An 18,760-nucleotide genomic window follows, 5' to 3' on the forward strand; every position below is an offset into this window, starting at 1 on the left:
ATGGGAGTTTGAATGAATTCCTCTTTGGGCAAACTAATACGATCTGCCAAATTTCGTAAGGATCGGCAGTCTATATCCTATAACTGCCATATAACTGATTGATCGGAAATGCCATAGCTTGGTTGTTTTTCAAGTTAGAAGGATGGGAGTTTGAATGAATTCCTCTTTGGGCAAACTAATACGATCTGCCAAATTTCGTAAGGATCGGCCGTCTATATCCTATAACTGCCATATAACTGATTGATCGGAAATGCCATAGCTTGGTTGTTTTTCAAGTTAGAAGGATGGGAGTTTGAATGAATTCCTCTTTGGGAAAAAAAATTTAATTTGTCGAATTTCATAAGGATCGGCCGACTATATCCTATAGGTGCCATATAACTGATTGATCGGAAATGCCATAACTTTGGTGTTTTTTAAATTAGAAGTTTTTTTTAAGTTAAGGTTGGGACTTTCCACACATGTTATATTTCACCAAAATATCTTATGTACAAAATTTCATAAGGATCGGCCGACTATATCCTATAGCTGTCATAGAACGATCGAAATTGGCATAACTTTGGTGTTTTTTAAGTTAGAAAGATGGGATTTGGTACAGATTCTATTTTGGGAAAAACAATTTGATTTGGCGAATTTCAAATTGGCGCCACCTAGCGGACTGCGACTTAACTGCAAGGGTATATAAACTTTGGCTCCGCCTGAAGTTAGCTTTCCTTTCTTGTTTATTGGGTCATTTTGCGGTTTAGGGCATCATTTTGAATACTTCCATTTCATTTGGTTATTGAGCATTGATTTCATGATTATTTTGGGTGTGAGTTTTTCGTTCAACGAATAAAAGAGCACGAAAGAAGAAAATGTCTCCTTTCCTTGTTGTTGTTATTTTATTTATTTGTCGTATGTTCTCTCTTAAGGTGTTAGTCCCTCTAAGGGATTAAGTTTAACAAGTTTAAAAATCAGAATCTCAAATATTTTTCTACTGTCCATTAATAGGGCCATTTGGTTAAAGTGTGTCCTCATTCGTTACCGTACTGGCATGTTATTTCTACTACGCTGGTGAGGTTTCGGAAAGAGCACTTGCTAAATGGTTTGAATGCATTGTCAATTTGGATATATATTTGGCTTTTAGGTGCTACATTTTTCTTTTACTTAGGGAATGTTAAGATCTCTGTGCATCTCAGTGTATCGAATGCACTAAGACGCTGCGGTTATAGTCCTTACAACTTTTGACTGCTCTATATTATTGTTGCTTTTGCTTCCGTTGCCCCAATGTTCGAAGTTCCAAACTGGCTTTATGGCTCTAACCGTCTTGAAGAGCGGTAGATTAATTTTTTGTATTATTTGTTCTGTGTGCTTCCTCTAGGTGAGAAGCCTGTATAATATATGGTGTAAGGATGTTTTAAATTTTTATAATTGTGGACTATCTTTTTTTAGGGTGTGTGGGAACCGGCACTGGAAGAGAACCAACGGGATCCAGGCAGCGACGCGGCACCGGCAGAGAAAGAGAGGAATGATCAACAGGGCGGCACTCGAGAGTGAAGCGACAACGAGGAAAGACACACTGCGGGCGAAGTGACCGCGACTCATTATTATTATAATTGGAAAAGAATTAATAAAGACAATAACCATTGTAAAGTAAACCCGAAATTGCCTACTAATTTAGGGTAAAGTAGTGGGTTATTACAGTGGCGACGAGTGATAAAAAAAAAGAAACATAAAAAAAAAGATTCGACTTAGTAACGCTGCATTGAAAAAAAAAAGTGGTTGTGTATACACGTGCAATGCTCAATGGGCTAGAAAATAATCTATGCATATAAAAAAAAAAAATAGAAATGAGCTAAACTAACTAGTGAAATAGGAAATAGTAAACTAATCCTCTTAATTGATATTAAAAAAAAAAAAAGAAGAAAAGAAAGAACAGAAAATAATGGTGTGAAAGGCGTTCCGAAACTAACGGTAGTTAAGTTTTGCGCAGAGCCCAAAACGAACAAACACACAAACGCATATATATACGCATATGTATTGTATGCAGTGAAGAAACGCATTAGCACTGAAAATTAGCTGCGTAAAGAGAATACTCTTGACAAACGCAAGGCCGAGTACAGATTGCAAGCTCCAAAAAAAAAAAAACTGTGCAAAGAGTGCAAGCCAAACCATTATAGAAAAACGACAAGAGTTCAAGCCAATGAATAATTGCAATAGACAAACGGAATAGATCTTTTTTTTATTAAAAAAAAAAAAACAAAAAAAAATAATAATAATAAAAAAAAATTAATTTAAAAAAATTACTTTTAAAGATTTCAAAAACAAAGAAAAAAAAATTTCCTTTCTTCTTTCCAGATTGCGTCTAAAATGGGAGACACGGCCATTCAGCCTTTTTTCTGCGATCCTCAGTAACGAATGGGAAAAGTGGCTGAGGGCTTTCACAATATATCTCGAGGCGGAGGGGATTAGTGACACAAGGCAAAAGAGGAGCAAAATCCTTCTCTTGGGAGGTGTCCAGCTGCAGCCGGTGGCGTACTCCTTACCGGTCGCCCTTATTGATCCGGACGATGGAGAGGAGATCGACATCTACGCGGTTCTCGTCGAAAGTTTAGGGAAATACTTCTCAACGTTTGAGAGACACTTGTTCAGAAGCCTTCGGACTTCGTACTACAACTGCGGCAACAAATAAGTAAATGTTCTTTTGGTTCCTGTAAAAAGGAAATTGAAGACATCTGGCTTAAGGATAAGATCATAGACGCCTGGGCACCGTTGGAATTAAAAAAAAACTTCCTGGGAAAGGAGCATTCACTGGATGAAGTGGGAAGGAACATTAACCAAATAAAAGAAATAGTACCATTTCCAAAATGGAAAGGCATAGAGGTGAAGCTGTTAATAGACGATACTGTGAGACCAGTCCAGCAGCCTCTGAGACGAATTCCCGTGGCACTTGAGGATAGGGTTATGGATAAACTGAATGAAGCCCTGAGTCGCGACATAATTGAGCCAGTTACTGCCCCGAGCTCCTGGATATCTCCAATCGTTCTCGCATTTAAGGAGAATGGGGACATCCGTGTTTGTGTTGACATGCGACAGGCAAATAGAGCCATTTTAAGGGAGAACTACCCTCTACCCACATTCGATTCATTCATGACCAGGCTTAAAAAAGACAAGTTTTTCGCTCGCCTGGATTTGAAGGACGCATATCATCAACTGGCCCTGGACAAAGCGAGCAGGGAGATCACAACATTTATAACCAAGAAAGTCCTCTTCCGCTACAAACGGTTGATGTTCGGAGTGAACTCAGCACTCAGAGCCACCAAATCTGAGACCGAAAACACAGTAAAGGAAGTGTGCCAGATCTTCCATGAAAATAATGTCCTGTTAAATAAGGACAAATGCGTTTGGAATACGGATAAGCTCAAGTTCCTGGGTCATATCCTATCCGCAAAGGGGATAGAAGTTGACCCCGAGAAAATCGGTACCATACGTTCCTTTAGAGCCCCCAAGAACAAAGAGGAAACGCGAAGTTTTCTCGGTCTGGTAACCTATGTGGGGAAACTCATTCCAGATCTGGCACACCATACGGATACCTTAAGGAAATTGCTCAAGACCGATAATAAATTTACATGGGGCGAAGCGGAGAGGATGGCTTTCCGCAACTTAAAGGATCAGCTAGCTGAGGTACCTAGGCTGGCATATTTTAATCCCAAACATAGAACTCGGGTAATTGCAGACGCCAGTCCCGTAGCCCTTGGCGCTGTTCTGTTGCAGTTAATAATTTCTTTTGCTAGCAAGGCTTTGTCGGAGGTGGAAACACGCTACTCACAAACGAAGAAGGAGAGTCTTGTCCTGGTTTGGGCTGTGGAAAAATTCTATTACTACCTGACCGGACTACATTTCGAACTGGTGACGGACCACAAGCCCCTGGGGGCAATCTTTAAGCCAACTTCAAAGCCCCCAGCTCGCATCGAAAGGTGGATTTTGCGGCTGCAGTCATACAAGTTCACCGTTATCTACAAAGCTGGGAAAGAAAACATTTCGGATGCGCTTTCGCTACTCTGCCAACTATCCACAGCGAAAGAAATGGATCCCAAAACGGAATATAATATACTACGGCTGGTGCAGAGCTCCGTCCCTAAGTCCTTGACCATCTCAAATATGGTTGAGTTTTCTTTGAGGGACGAAGAAATCATAGACGCGATCAGCTGCCTACAGAACAACTCCTGGAAACCAGAGGCATCGACAAATTTCTACCCTTTCCGGAATGAGCTTTCATCAATCGGTTCGCTGTTACTGAGGGGAATCCGAATGGTAGTACCAACACCATTAAGAGCACAAACGCTAGAATTAGCACATGAGGGCCACTCAGGAGAAACAGCAATGAAGCGCCGCCTGAGGTCAAAGGTGTGGTGGCCACAAATGGACCGAGCTGTGGAAAAATTTATCAAAGCCTGTTGGGATTGTTGCCTGGTATCTCAAGCGCCTCGCCCTCCCTCTATGGACAGACACCTTTTCCCTACTGGGCCATGGATCTGGGTAGCATCCGACCTTTTAGGCCCTCTATCCAATGGCGAGTACATCCTGGTCTTCATAGACTATTTTTCTCGCTACATGAAATACAAGTTTCTTAAGTCCATTTCGTCAGCAGGTTTGATCGAAGTCATGAAAGAAATTTTCTGTAGGTTAGGATATCCAAAATTTCTGAAAACAGACAATGGTAGACAATATGTTAGTCAGGAATTCGCCGGCTATTGTAACACATGTGGCATAATATAAGTTAAGGCGCCACCGTACTGGCCACAGGCGAATGGGGAAGTAGAGAACATGAACAGGTCTTTAGTCAAACGACTAAAAATTGCGTACGTTAACGGGAAGAACTATAAGGAAGAAATTCAGAGTTTCGTTCTTATGTATAACGTTACTCCACATGGAACAACGGGGGTAGCTCCCACGAAACTGATGTTCAATAGAGTCATTCGAGACAAGATACCGGGTATTGAAGAGATAGAAGAGCAGTATTTAGACTCAGCCGAAAGGGATCGAGACTTGGTGGAAAAACATAAAGGAAAACAAGCGACTGACAAGAGAAGAGGGGCAAGAGAGAGCGACATCAAGGTGGGTGACAAGGTTTTCCAGAAGAACGTGGTGTTTCCAAACAAGCTCACTCCTACCTTCGATAATACTGAATATACCGTAGTGGAAAAGCACAGGAATATAGTTGAAATAGAGCGTGATGGTAGAAAGCTAACAAGGAATATCGGACACCTGAAGAAAGTTCCCGAAATGGCTGCTAGGCTTAAGCCACCCCAGACGCCTGAGGGAGGCGCTAGTCCAATCACTTTTGCAGCAGATGCAGCTTCCCAGGACCTCAACTTAACCAGCCGAATCCGACGACCGGACCAAGCACCCCAGCCACCCTTGAAGTTGAAACTCGTTAATAAAGGAGGGATGTGGGAACCGGCACTGGAAGAGAACCAACGGGATCCAGGCAGCGACGCGGCACCGGCAGAGAAAGAGAGGAATGATCAACAGGGCGGCACTCGAGAGTGAAGCGACAACGAGGAAAGACACACTGCGGGCGAAGTGACCGCGACTCATTATTATTATAATTGGAAGACAATTAATAAAGACAATAACCACTATAAAGTAAACCCGAAGTTGCCTGCTAATTTAGGGTAAAGTAGTGGGTTAATACAGGGTGTAATGTCTTTGCATTTTTAGCGTTCACTCTTAATCGCCAGTCAGAAAACTTTATTTTCATTCAAAGTTTTCCATTCCTTAATAGAAAATTTTGAGCGACTTAGGATAGCTGTGTCATCGACGAACGTAGATCTCATTAGTCGCTAAATCGAAGATATATTTGCCATATGCAGAAGGTAAAAGCGGCGTCGGATGACGCTTACTTGTGGTATGCCTGCCACCATGTCGAAATTTTTAGTTAGGAAACTATTGTGCTCCATAAGGGCTTGCTTTAATAGGTACGATTCAAGCACTTTGGGATTATCCAGCCACACTTTCAAATGCATGCGAGGCGCCTAAAAAATAACAAAGCGAATGCAGTGCGGATTTTGAAGTTTTTTCCATTGACTTGTTCAGTGGTACCATGCTTTTCTATAAAACCAAATTGGTGATCCGGTATGATGTTCCTATCTGATATACGTTAATGAAGGAGAGGGTATCACGAAGCAATTTTTTTTATCTTTTCCTGTCTTTCCATGATTATTATTGGATTTTTTTCAATTTTATGGATTATAGTTTTTTTTCCTGAAGTCTGGTTGAATTTAAACTGGTTGATTGTTGGACTCAATTGGCCAGTAGGTCTTCCATATAGCAAATTACGGAGGGCAGTAGATAGACAACGGCTTGTGAGGTCTCATCGCAGTTTGTGTTTACGCAAATTTTTGTAGCCTGCAAGTACTCTATATAGTAAAATATATTCTATATTGTTTCGTACTATGTGGAAATATTTTTTACTTGTGAGATGTGTTTCTGAGATTAATATGACATTCTAATTTCATTTGAGTTTCGGAAACAAATTCCTAAGGAGGAAATTACACAGGCCGACAATTTCCAACTTTTTTTTTCCTCCACGCATAATTTTACCTGCTCCATAACCTTTAGGCCCCCCTGAACCAAAGTTCAGAACAAACATAGGTTCTATCCCCCACAGTTTCCGCGGTACACCTAAGAGAAGAAATTGATCAAATTTTACCTTATATTGAATTATGTAGGCCGTGAAATGGCGATGACCATCATTGTTTCTAGTAAATATAATTTTTGAAATGTATGTGTACCAACTAAAATTAAAAAATGGTATCTAGCAGTAACCATATCTTTGGAATACTCATCCAAAGTTGAAATCTCAGATTTTTTTCCAAACATTTTCCCATGGAAGATTTTTATTTTCTTATTAAAATCAGTAGATCATAACATGTTTTAATTTTGGATTTAAGGAAAAACACGAAATAATTTTATTGAATTTATTATTGGTGGTTAAACAATATTTTCGTCAATTAAATTGGAGTTTTTAATCTCATATTTTCTACAAGTCATGGCAATCTACAATTTCTTTAAAACTTTACTAAACCAGCTGAACCTACAATAGATACGTTTTGAACATAGAAACAGTTTTAGATAGCCATGACTTTAAGAAAATATGAGATTAAAAACTCCAATTTAATTGACGAAAATATTGTTTAACCACCAATAATAAATTCAATAAAATTATTTCGTGTTTTTCCTTAAATCCAAAATTAAAACATGTTATGATCTACTGATTTTAATAAGAAAATAAAAATCTTCCATGGGAAAATGTTTGGAAAAAAATCATAGAACACCAAAAATTAATGTAGAAAATCTGAGATTTCATCTTTTGATGAATATTCCAAAGATATGGTAACTGCTAGATACCATTTATTCATTTTAGTTGGTACACATACATTTCAAAAATCATATTTACTAGAAACAATGATGGTCATCGCCATTTCACGGCCTACATAATTCAATAAAAGGTAAAATTTGATCAATTTCTTCTCTTAGGTGTACCGCGGAAACTGTGGGTGATAGAACCAATGTTTGTTCTGGACTTTGGTTCAGGGGAGCTTAAAGGTTATGGAGAAGGTGAAATTATGCGTGGAGATTTTTTGCTGTTGGCCTGTGTTATTTATTTTTCTAGTTTGTACGAGCTTGTATCAGTTGAATTTTGTTCTACAATAGTTCAATGTTGTCTGCATGAATGTCATAAAGTTCATGAGGCATGAGTTCATGCAGAGGGGCGATCTATGCTCTATGCCAATCAGTGGTTTTGGAGCCTTTTGCATTGGTTCTGTTGAGTCGCTGTTAGCAATTGACCACCGAAAAACGTTAGCGATCTCTTGATCTTGTGGCAATATAACAAGATACTTGCCGTTTCTGCGATTAGGTGTCTGAGTGCCCTTAATGGAGGGTACTGGAGGATATCGGACGGAGTGACGGCTGGCGTAGTGATGTAATTTAGAGGTCGACTATTTTGAAACTAACAGTGCAAGAATTCTTTTAAGAGGGCAGGATGGTTTGAGACTTCAAAAAAAAATTTTTTTTACAAAAATGTTTATATAATAGAACATTATCTCAGGAATATCCTGTGAAAGTTTCATGTCTATCGGACTAAAGCTCGCAGAGATACCGATTTTCTAGTTACTTTCTTTTCATATACTTTCAATTGCTTTTAAAGCTTTAGACGCGTTTTTCTCAATACAACTTTTTCAAGTCGCACCGACCGCATCGTAACTTAAAAAGTAATGCTCGAATATAAATAAAATTTTTCATATGTACATCTTTTATACAATAAATACTTGCGGATGAACTAACGCTTTTTTTTTTAATTTTTTTTTTACCGTTTTTACGGGCAATAATGGGCTAATTTTTATGTAAAAATGGTACCTCCGACTTTACAACCGCGCCAAAAATTCAAAATCGCATATTTTTCAAAATGGTTCCGTTCATCCGCACAAGAAACTAATATTTTAAGTAAATCAATTCAATTTTTTTATTTCCAGTAAGGCCAGACTTTACAAACAGCAAAATAATAATTTTTTGAAGCGACTCCGGCCGACTGCCCGTCACGGGATAATTAATAATTATTTCTTAACAAAAAAATTCCTAGATACTCTCTAAATATAGCCATGTATCGTGTAAAAAATTGAATAATTATATTCAATCAGAAATGAAAAAAAAATCGCTAAAATCTGTTTTTTTTTCAGCCTCTGAAACCATCGTGCAAGGGGGCACAGAAACAGAACTCCGCAGCCTTAGCTTGCTTTAATATTTTATATTATCACCATTATATCATTATTAATAGCACTAACCCTAACGGGCTTGTGTGAAATAAATGATTAATAAATATTTACTTAATAAAGAACTATTTGATAACTTATACATATTTGATAACATACATAACCTCCTTGCTTCCGCGAGGATACATTAACTTTCTAAGTTCTTCTAAAAATAAGAACCGGTATGTCATAAACATATGTTTGTAAATTCATACAATATGTATGTACATAAGTAGCTACGTTTGGCTACATACCGTCAGCCAGTTCTATTCAATAAAACTATGTCTTTTAAAAACTTTAAACCACTCGAACTTTGAACAAATAAGAGGTTTCAAAAGCGCAGTCCACAAAAAGTTATTTCAAGTGAAATTACCAAAGCGATTCTGCATATATAGCTTTTTATATCTTTTTTGAGCAAATTTAAAATATGAAAAGTATGCCTAATTTTGTTTTTGTAAGAAAATTATTATTTTATCAATAGGTAAAACAATACATGTGTACATACACATGGAAACTAAAAAAACTTAATGAACTGCACTCAATTTTGTTTGCAACCGGTGAAACAAACAAAATGACAATTTTTACAAATGCAAATATTTTTAAGGAGTAAATTCGCTCTGGAGTTATGCATATAAAATAACATATAAATACATGAATGAATAACAAAATCTTAATATGCTGCCTAAATTTGGGTTTATATTTAAAACACTAAGCCAATAATCTTAGTTGAAAAACGTACTTATCAAGTACTCTTAGTTTCCGAGTCTTTCAAAATAAATTAAAATAAGTTCAACTTTATTTAAACATACGAATTAAACCGTATTGTTAAACACGTTTTACACTTCAGATTAACTTTATACTTTAAATGTTAATAACAGCCCACGAAAATCAACAGGTAGCTCCGAATGAATTAACTGGTTTAAGCCTGGTATTCAAATCAACAAAAGCAGTTTTTGCTATGCGTGAGAGCGAGATGTAAATATTTGTAAAACTAGTACTCAGTTCGACAACAACTTCGTTTTAATCTATGAGAAAGAACGAGAGAAAAATAGGAGAATAACAGTATTTTTAGGGTCTGGGAATTGAGTATTGAGAAAAAATACCATAAATATAAATGGGGCTGCCAACCCGTAAATAAAAATTATTTTTCAGATTGAAAAATATGATTGATTTGTCTACTTTGTCTTGACATAACTAGCCAATGCTATAGATTTGATTTTCATTTTACCTTAAATTTTAACATTACCAAATGTCTTAAACTGGCGGATCATTGGGATACATATTTAATAAACATTTTGTAAAATTAAAAAAAAAAAAAAAAAAAAAAATGGCGGCCATTACGAGGCCATTTTCGGCAGTCTCTCGGAAAAAGGTGCCTCCGCGTTGTCAGCCGAACTTTTTTCAGGTTTATCAGATATATATAACCTACATTCTAATAGGAAAAACACGCCAGATCATCGCACGGTATTACGTGTTTTAGTAAAAACAATAAACTAGATATTGAACGAGAAAAAAAAAATGGTTTTTTGGCATATATTTTTATAAATTAATTAATTAATTAATTAATATAAAACACAACACTTAAAACTCAAACTAAATCAACCTCGACTGCAATGAGTTCAAACGACGTTCGCACACAACGTCAACGTGAGCTAGACGAGAGACGGCTCTCAGTACAAAGAAACAACGCGTACTTCTCTTTTAAAGCAACCGAAAACCATGCAAGCTCCGATCAAGCTCGGTCAATTACCCCCAACTTGACCGAATTCTTAAACGTAGAGAGCGAGAGAGCGCGTTCCTGCTCCCCCTCGATACCATCGATGTCTCTGCAGCCAAAGAGTGCAGTAACTAGCACCTCAATTTCTTTGACAACGTCAACAGTAACAACAACAACAACCGCAACTGTATCGACAGCGCGTTTAACGACGTCATCAGCTAGCAGCGCAAATAGTAATACGTCCGCGCTGCCCGAAAACCAAAACAAAAACAAAAACAATGACTATATTAAGCCGGCTGTGCAGACTGGCATGGATCGCTACATCCAAATCAAAAGGAAGCTGAGCCCCCTGAATTCCAAACGCAAAATAACCCGTGGCAATGCTAGCCTAGTAGCAAAAGAAACGCCCATTAACTCAAACCGATTTAAAATCTTGGCAGACGCCGATGAGGTTGAGGCGGTCGAATCCACTGAAGTTGGGAAAAGGAAGCCAAAACCTCCGCCTATCTATATACGCGAAAAAAGTTCCAATGTTCTTGTCAACAAAATTATTGAGCTTATTGGTAAGGATAACTTCCACATAATACCCCTTGTAAAGGGCAACATTCAAGAAACAAAAGTTCAAATGAAGTCTGAAGATAACTATAGAGTATTATCAAAATATCTTACCGAGAATAAAAAGAACTTTTACACGTACCAGCTAAAAAGCAGCAAGGGCCTGCAAGTCGTACTTAAGGGCATAGAGCCCGAAGTAACGCCTGCAGAGATAAAAAAGGCGCTACAGGAGAAGGGTTTTAGCGCCAAGACAGTCTTTAATATCCTTAACAGGGATAGAAAGCCGCAGCCACTCTTTAAGGTTGAGCTTGAACCAGAAACCAAGCTCCTGAAGAAATACGAAGTGCACCCAATATACAATCTTCAGTACCTGCTGCACCGCAGAATTACAGTTGAGGAACCGCACAAACGCAATGGCCCGGTACAATGTGCGAACTGCCAGGAATATGGCCATACAAGGTCATACTGTAAACTGCGCCCGGTGTGTGTAGTTTGCGGAGAGCTTCATGACTCCGCACACTGCCCAGCGAGCAAAGATGACAGCAACTCGAAAAAGTGCGGCAACTGCGGTGGCAATCACACTGCTAATTATAGAGGATGCCCAGTCTATAAGGAGCTGAAAAGTCGCATCCACCAGAAAGGAATAGCTGCCCGCACCCAAAATGGACAGTTCACGGCGTCCAGATCAAACCCTGAAGTCTTCTTCTCGACTGCAGCCAGATCCTCACTAGGACCCATTAACGTTGACAAAAATGTGACATACGCAAGCGCCTTAAAATCAGGACCGGCGACACCTGCCTCAAGAAGCTCATTTCTGCAATCAGCATATCAAGAACCGAACACGGCTCAGCAACATCAACCAACAGAGCAGCCAAAAAGCAACTTTGAAGCTATGATATGCAGCCTACAACAAAGCCTGACGGAATTTATGTCGTTTATGCGCACAACTATGCAAGATTTAATGCGAAACCAAAATCTATTGATTCAAATGCTGGTTTCACAACAATCCAAATAATGGCTTTCCTACGGATATCTACGTGGAACGCTAACGGCGTTTCGCAACATAAACTTGAGTTAGCTCAATTCCTACTCGACAATCACATCGATGTAATGCTGCTTTCGGAAACACACCTCACAAACAAATACAATTTTCAACTACGAGGATATTCATTCTACGGAACAAATCATCCAGATGGTAAAGCACATGGTGGGACTGGAATTCTAATCAGAAGCCGCATAAAGCACCATTATCAAAACAAATTTGCTAAAAACTACCTACAGGCCACATCTATAAATATACAACTAAATACTGGCAACCAACTTACACTAACCGCCGTATACTGCCCCCCTCGCTTCAATATAGCTGAAGATGAGTTTATGCAGTTTTTCAACACACTTGGAGACCACTTCATAGCAGCAGGAGACTACAATGCCAAGCACACACACTGGGGATCCCGTCTCGTGACTCCAAAAGGGAAGCAGCTCTATAATGCAATTATCAAAGCCAAGAACAAGCTCGACTATGTTTCTTCTGGCACACCAACATACTGGCCGGCAGACCCAAGGAAACTACCAGATTTAATAGACTTTGCGATTACCAAAAACATCCCTAAAAATCTGATAAGCGCCAATTGCCTATCGGATCTTTCATCTGATCACTCGCCTGTCCTGTTTATTCTACTGCGACATCCAGGAACATTGGAACAACCATTAAAATTGACCTCACAGAAAACCAATTGGGTTAAGTACAGAAAATATATCAGCTCACACATTGAGCTAAGTCCTCATCTCCACGATGAAGCCAACGTAGACAGCTTTGTTAATTCACTTGAGTCTGTACTCGTCTCTGCAGCTCGAGCCTCAACATCGCAAACTATAAATACACAAAGCAATAAAAAGACAAATCTACAAATCGAACAGCTCGTCCTCGAAAAGCGGCGTTCACGTCGCGAGTGGCAATTCCACAGATCGCCATCTACTAAGCAAAGCTTTAGACATGCCTCACGTCAACTTACTAAAGCCCTACAGCAAGAAGAAGCTTATGTCCACCGCCGCTATATAGAGCAATTGTCAACTTCTAGTACAAAACACTCACTATGGAGAGCTCACCCAACTCTAAGCTCACCGAAAGAAACAGTGATGCCTATTAGAAATCCCACAGGCGGCTGGGCGCGCAGCGATGCAGACAGAGCCAGCACGTTTGCCAATCACCTCAAAAATATCTTCCAACCAAATCCGGCCACTAGTGCCTTTACTCTGCCGACTTTACCATATGAGCCTCAGCTTCAACATGAACCAATCGAGTTTCGCCCAAACGAAATCGCTAATATCATCAAAAACCAACTAAATCCGAAAAAATCACCAGGCTGCGACCTCATAACTCCCAAAATGATCATTGAGCTTCCATATTGCGCCGTCTGCACTATCACCCAGCTCTTCAATGCCATCGCAAAACTTGGCCACTTTCCAGCGAGATGGAAAAAGTCAATTATAATAATGATAGCAAAGCCGGGAAAAGACCACACAATTCCCACGTCGTATAGACCTATAAGCCTACTTTCATGCTTATCTAAACTCTTTGAGAAATGCATTCTGACTCGAATAAACACATACCTAAGGATCCAGGAAGGAATCCCGTCACATCAGTTTGGGTTTCGTGAAAAGCACGGCACAATTGAGCAGGTCAACCGGATAACAGCAGAAATTCGGAATGCATTCGAAAAACGCGAGTACTGTACCGCAATATTTCTAGATGTCTCTCAAGCATTTGATAGAGTCTGGCTAGAAGGTCTAATGTACAAAATCAAGACAATGCTCCCTTGTAATACCCACAAGCTTTTAGAGTCTTACCTCTACGACAGAAAATTTGCTGTGAGGTGCAACACTGATATATCTGACGAATTCACTGTTGGAGCTGGAGTTCCTCAAGGAAGCGTACTCGGACCAACATTATATGTTCTCTACACAGCAGACATCCCGACAAGCACACGATTAACAACATCTACGTTTGCTGATGATACAGCTATTCTTAGCCGCTCAAAATGCCCGATGCAAGCAACTGCGCAGCTAGCTCTTCATCTGGTGGATGTTGAAAAATGGCTATCAGACTGGCGAATTAAAGTAAACGAACAAAAATGCAAGCACGTTACGTTCACCTTGAATAGGCAAAACTGCCCGCCCCTTACGCTAAACAACACCCTACTCCCGCAAGCAAACGAGGTAACATATCTAGGAGTACACCTCGATAGAAGACTCACATGGCGTCGGCACATAGAAGCTAAAAGAACCCACCTAAAGCTAAAAGCCAGCAGCCTTCATTGGCTTATCAACGCTCGGTCTCCCCTTTGCCTTGAATATAAAGTCCTGCTGTATAACTCGGTACTTAAACCTATATGGATGTACGGCTCCCAGTTATGGGGGAATGCCAGCAATAGCAATATTGACATTGTCCAGCGAGCTCAGTCGAAGATCTTGAGAACAATCACCGGGGCACCTTGGTACGTTCGCAACAAAAACATACATCGCGACTTAAACATTCTTCCAGTCAAAGATGTGATCGCAGAACAGAAGGAAAAGTACTTTAGCAAGCTATTGTCGCACCCTAACCACCTGGCGAGAGGTCTAACAAGGTTGAGTAACCAATCACGACTTCGTCGGAATGACCTACCCACCCAGCGACCGTCTTGAGGAACGTGCAACCAGAATGCAGTCTTAGTCTACTGTTAGTTAAATGTTAATGTTAAGATTTGAAAACTTATTGTTAGTCTCAAAATTAAGAGAAGATCCAATAAATAAAAGCAAAGTTTAATAAAAAAAAAAAAAAATATTTTTATAAATAAATTGAAATTTCGATAAAAATTTCGACGAAATTTAAAAAGTTGTAAATAAAAATGAATCCCTCAAATGAATGATATCTCTACGACCTGGGTAAAATTTCATTAAGATCGGTTGAGTAGTTTGCGAGAAATCTTTTCAACCGACTTTGAAAACAAAGTTTTGAGAAAAACGCGTTTAAACGTTTGCACTCTGCCGCAATGCTGTATCTTTTAGTTCGAAACTATTAGTCGGATCAACTTGAAAATTTAGGACAACATTCTACAGATGTTCTGAAATTCAATAAGACAAAAAAAAAATTAATTTTTTTTAAACCGTGGGGTTTGTGGCAACCCCATTAAGCATTGAGGATACCGTGCGATGATCTGGCGTGTTTTTCCTATTAGAATGTAGGTTATATATATCATGAATCAGCATAAATCATAGCTATTGTAATCCGGGGCTATATATGGCCAGATCTGTTTTAAAGTTTGAAAATTTTATGAAGGCTCACATGGCTTGTAAGCCTAGTACTTTAATCAAAAAACATGTTTGACGAGCAAAAGAGTTTATTCTTTGCAGTGCTAACGAATTTTTTCCATTCAACAAATCCCAAATCCTGGACGAATTTGTACTAATTTAATTAGATCGGTGATTACCAGCATATCGAGCTCACCAATTTGACTTCGACAAGCTTTTTCAATTTTATTTAGCTTAGTTTAGTACTCAGATCAACATAAACTGTTTTTCAGCTATAAAAGGGAGTGAAAGGCGAGGTTAAAAACAGTTTTTGAAACGGTCTGACAAACAGTATGACAAAAAAGTACCGGGGATGCCATTCCTCACCTATGAACGTTTTACAGGTTCCCAGCGAAAAGATTTAAAATTTTAATCTTTCATTCCGTTTGAAAGAGTCAGTGAAAGAATTGCAAAAAATTTTTCATGTTTTGTAAAAGCTAGGTAAAAGGCAAGTTTGTGAATTGCATAAACTGAAATGAATTTATCACAAGCACAGCGGATTGAAAGTAGGACCGTAGTACGTTAACTTGAAAAAATTCGTCGACACTGGAAATAATAAACTGTTTTCTCATAAAATATGTTTTTCGATCTGAATACTAAGCTTAAAAAAAATGTATTACTCAATTTGACATTCAATCCACTTCGGCTGCGGCCGAGAGTTAATTGCGTCTCGTAACGCTTGGCTCAACTTGGATGCGATTGTTCAAATCCTAGCATCTACCAAACAAAAATATCAGCGTTCTTTCTTTTTGTCCTTAAAAAAAACAATAGATATACATATATATCTATATGTATATATGTTTATCTATATGTTTATCTATATCTATTGTATTTTTTAAGGATAAAAAGAAGGAACGCTGATATTTTTGTTTGGTAGATGCTACATTATACATTACAAAATGCATTATAAAATACATTACATTATAAAATGAAGTAAATTAACAATTTTTTTTTGTATAAAAACGTGTTTAAAGTTTTTGTTGTTTTCGACCCACCACACTTTCTTTTTTTTATACCCCGTACATTTAAGGGGGCAGGATGGTTTCAGAGGCTGAAAAAAAACAGATTTTTGCGATTTTTTTTCATGTCTGAGTGAATAGAATTATTCAATTTTTTTGCACGATATATGGGTAATTCTCTAATGTCGAACGCGACATTCGTACGCATTCCAACTGGAAAAAAACAATGTGCTAAGCTTGTTTTTTATTTTGACAAAAGTGAATCTAATAGGTCTTGATCAGTTATATAATTGGTGCAAATATTAATTTTGGAAGACTTTTTGTTTTTAGAATATTCAAAAAAAACTAGGGCTGTCGCACGCGACAAAAAACAGAAGTTACTTTTTCAAAAACCATTTCAAACGCTGATTTTAGCGAAACCTGATGGAAAATTTGTCTGCAATTAATTTCAAAACGTGATTTATTATTTGATCTTAGTAATTCTTTTTGTTTCACTTAAAATTATTTGGAAGTTTTTTTTTAAAATTCAATTTTATTCACTGTCGCACGCGACAATATCTTCCCTCATATTTTTTTTGTTGTTTTTGTACTTTTAAAATAATAAAACGTGAATTTGGAGATTCTAAGTTTAATAAGAATTAATTTAGAGCTAAAAAAAATTAATTTAGGCTTCAAACTTAACAAACAAGGAGGAAAGTAATATAATTATATGTAATATTATAATATAATTTTTTTTAATTGGTGTCATTATTTTTTAAATTTTGTCTCCAACGCTTGCAGCTGACTTTATTATTATTTTTTTCATTCATCTGCATTAATAAAAAGCAAACAAAAAATAAAAAAAAAAATGTTTAAATAAACAAATTTTTTACCATGTCGCACGCGACAAACTTAAAAAACGTTTATAACCGAATGCACTACTTATATTTCACAAAATTTTTTTTTTAATACTTAAATATCCAATTTTATGTTTGGACCCAAGTTTGGATGGTCATTCGACAAATTTCTTCGTCGCACTGATAACAAATGTTCTTTTTCAATGTCGCACGCGACAATGAAATAAACTGATAATCTGATAAGAAATTCTTAGTAATTAGCAATCGCATCGTTTCTTTTACATTATTGTTGTAATCTTTGGTTATTAGCCGATATTACAAATAGTGAATATCAATGCAGTTTAACTCTCTTTACGAAAATTATGTAAAACAAATTGTGCCGCTGAAATGCTAAAAACTAAACTTTCGCACATTTGAGACTTTGGATTAAAATATTTCGAAATGTGTTATAAGTAAATGTTAAATATTATTAAATTAGTTAAATTTAATATGTTCCCTATAAAAATGTGTGAAAAAAACATTCTTTTATTGACTTTGAATTTTTTTGTCTCGGTTGACCTTTCGGGAGAATTACCCATATGGCTATATTTGGAGAGTATATAAAAATTTTTTTGTTAAGAAATAATTATTATTTATCCCGTGACGGGCAGTCGGCCGGAGTCGCTTCATAAAATTATTATCCTGCGGTGCGTAAAGTCTGGCCTTACAGTGTTATCGGAAATAAAAAAAATTTAATTGATTTACTTAAAATATTAGATTCTTGTGCGGATGAACGAAACCATTTTGAAAAATATGCAATTTTGAATTTTTGGCGCGGTTGTAAAGTGGGAGGTACCATTTTTACATAAAAATTAGCCCATTATTGCCTGTAAAAATGGTACAACAAAAATTAAAAAAAAAAAAAAAGCGTTAGTTCATCCGCAAGTATTTATTGTATTAAAGATGTACATATGAAAAATTTTATTTATATTCGAGCATTACTTTTTAAGTTACGATGCGGTCGGTGCGACTTGAAAAAGTTGTATTGAGAAAAACGCGTCTAAAGCTTTAAAAGCAATTGAAAGTATATGAAAAGAAAGTAACTAGAAAATCGGTATCTCTGCGAGCTTTAGTCCGATAGACATGAAATTTGCACAGGATATTCCTGAGATAATGTTCTATTATATAAAAAATTTCAGAAAAAATTTTTTTTTGAAGTCTCAAACCATCCTGCCCCCTTAATACATAATAATCTAGTACTTAATCGAAAGATTGATTTTTTTATGCAAAACTTTTTTTTTTACAACTGAAAAACTAGGGGGGCAGCCTTAAGGCATGAAATCCAGCTAACGCGAGTGCTTCAAGAAGATCAGCGACGGGGTCATGAAAAAAATTAGCCTTTCATGCCAGTTTGAGGACAAAGTTAAGAATGACGCAAAAAATATTAGCGCTTCCGGACCCCACGGAGTTCGAAACGTCTTACTAAAGTAGATAATGGGGGAAAAACTGGATGTCTTTGCAGAGACCTTCAACAAGTTTCTTCAGTAAGACACTTCACCTGTCGGTGCAAAAAACGAAGGCGGGTTTCAC

The 18,760-nt window shown here is 37.6% G+C and overlaps 1 protein-coding gene across 6 annotated transcripts in view; it reads right to left on the reverse strand.

Moving 5' to 3' along the window:
• LOC6502899 (rhophilin-2) overlaps positions 1–9,848 on the reverse strand; it is a 115,381-nt gene extending 105,533 nt beyond the window's left edge. For 4 of the 6 annotated variants that reach the window (XM_001963598.4, XM_014905761.3, XM_044717170.1 and 1 more), the window contains exon 1: positions 9,532–9,848. The gene's annotated coding sequence lies outside the window, so the exon portion shown is untranslated. Of the gene's footprint in view, positions 1–8,400; positions 8,468–9,531 lie in introns of those variants that run through there. The other 2 variants (XM_014905762.3, XM_032455902.2) reach the window with 2 other exon arrangements.
• Positions 9,849–18,760: the final 8,912 nt, after the last annotated feature.

This window comes from Drosophila ananassae, chromosome XL (genome assembly GCF_017639315.1).
Source record: "Drosophila ananassae strain 14024-0371.13 chromosome XL, ASM1763931v2, whole genome shotgun sequence".
Classification (NCBI taxonomy): domain Eukaryota; kingdom Metazoa; phylum Arthropoda; class Insecta; order Diptera; family Drosophilidae; genus Drosophila; species Drosophila ananassae.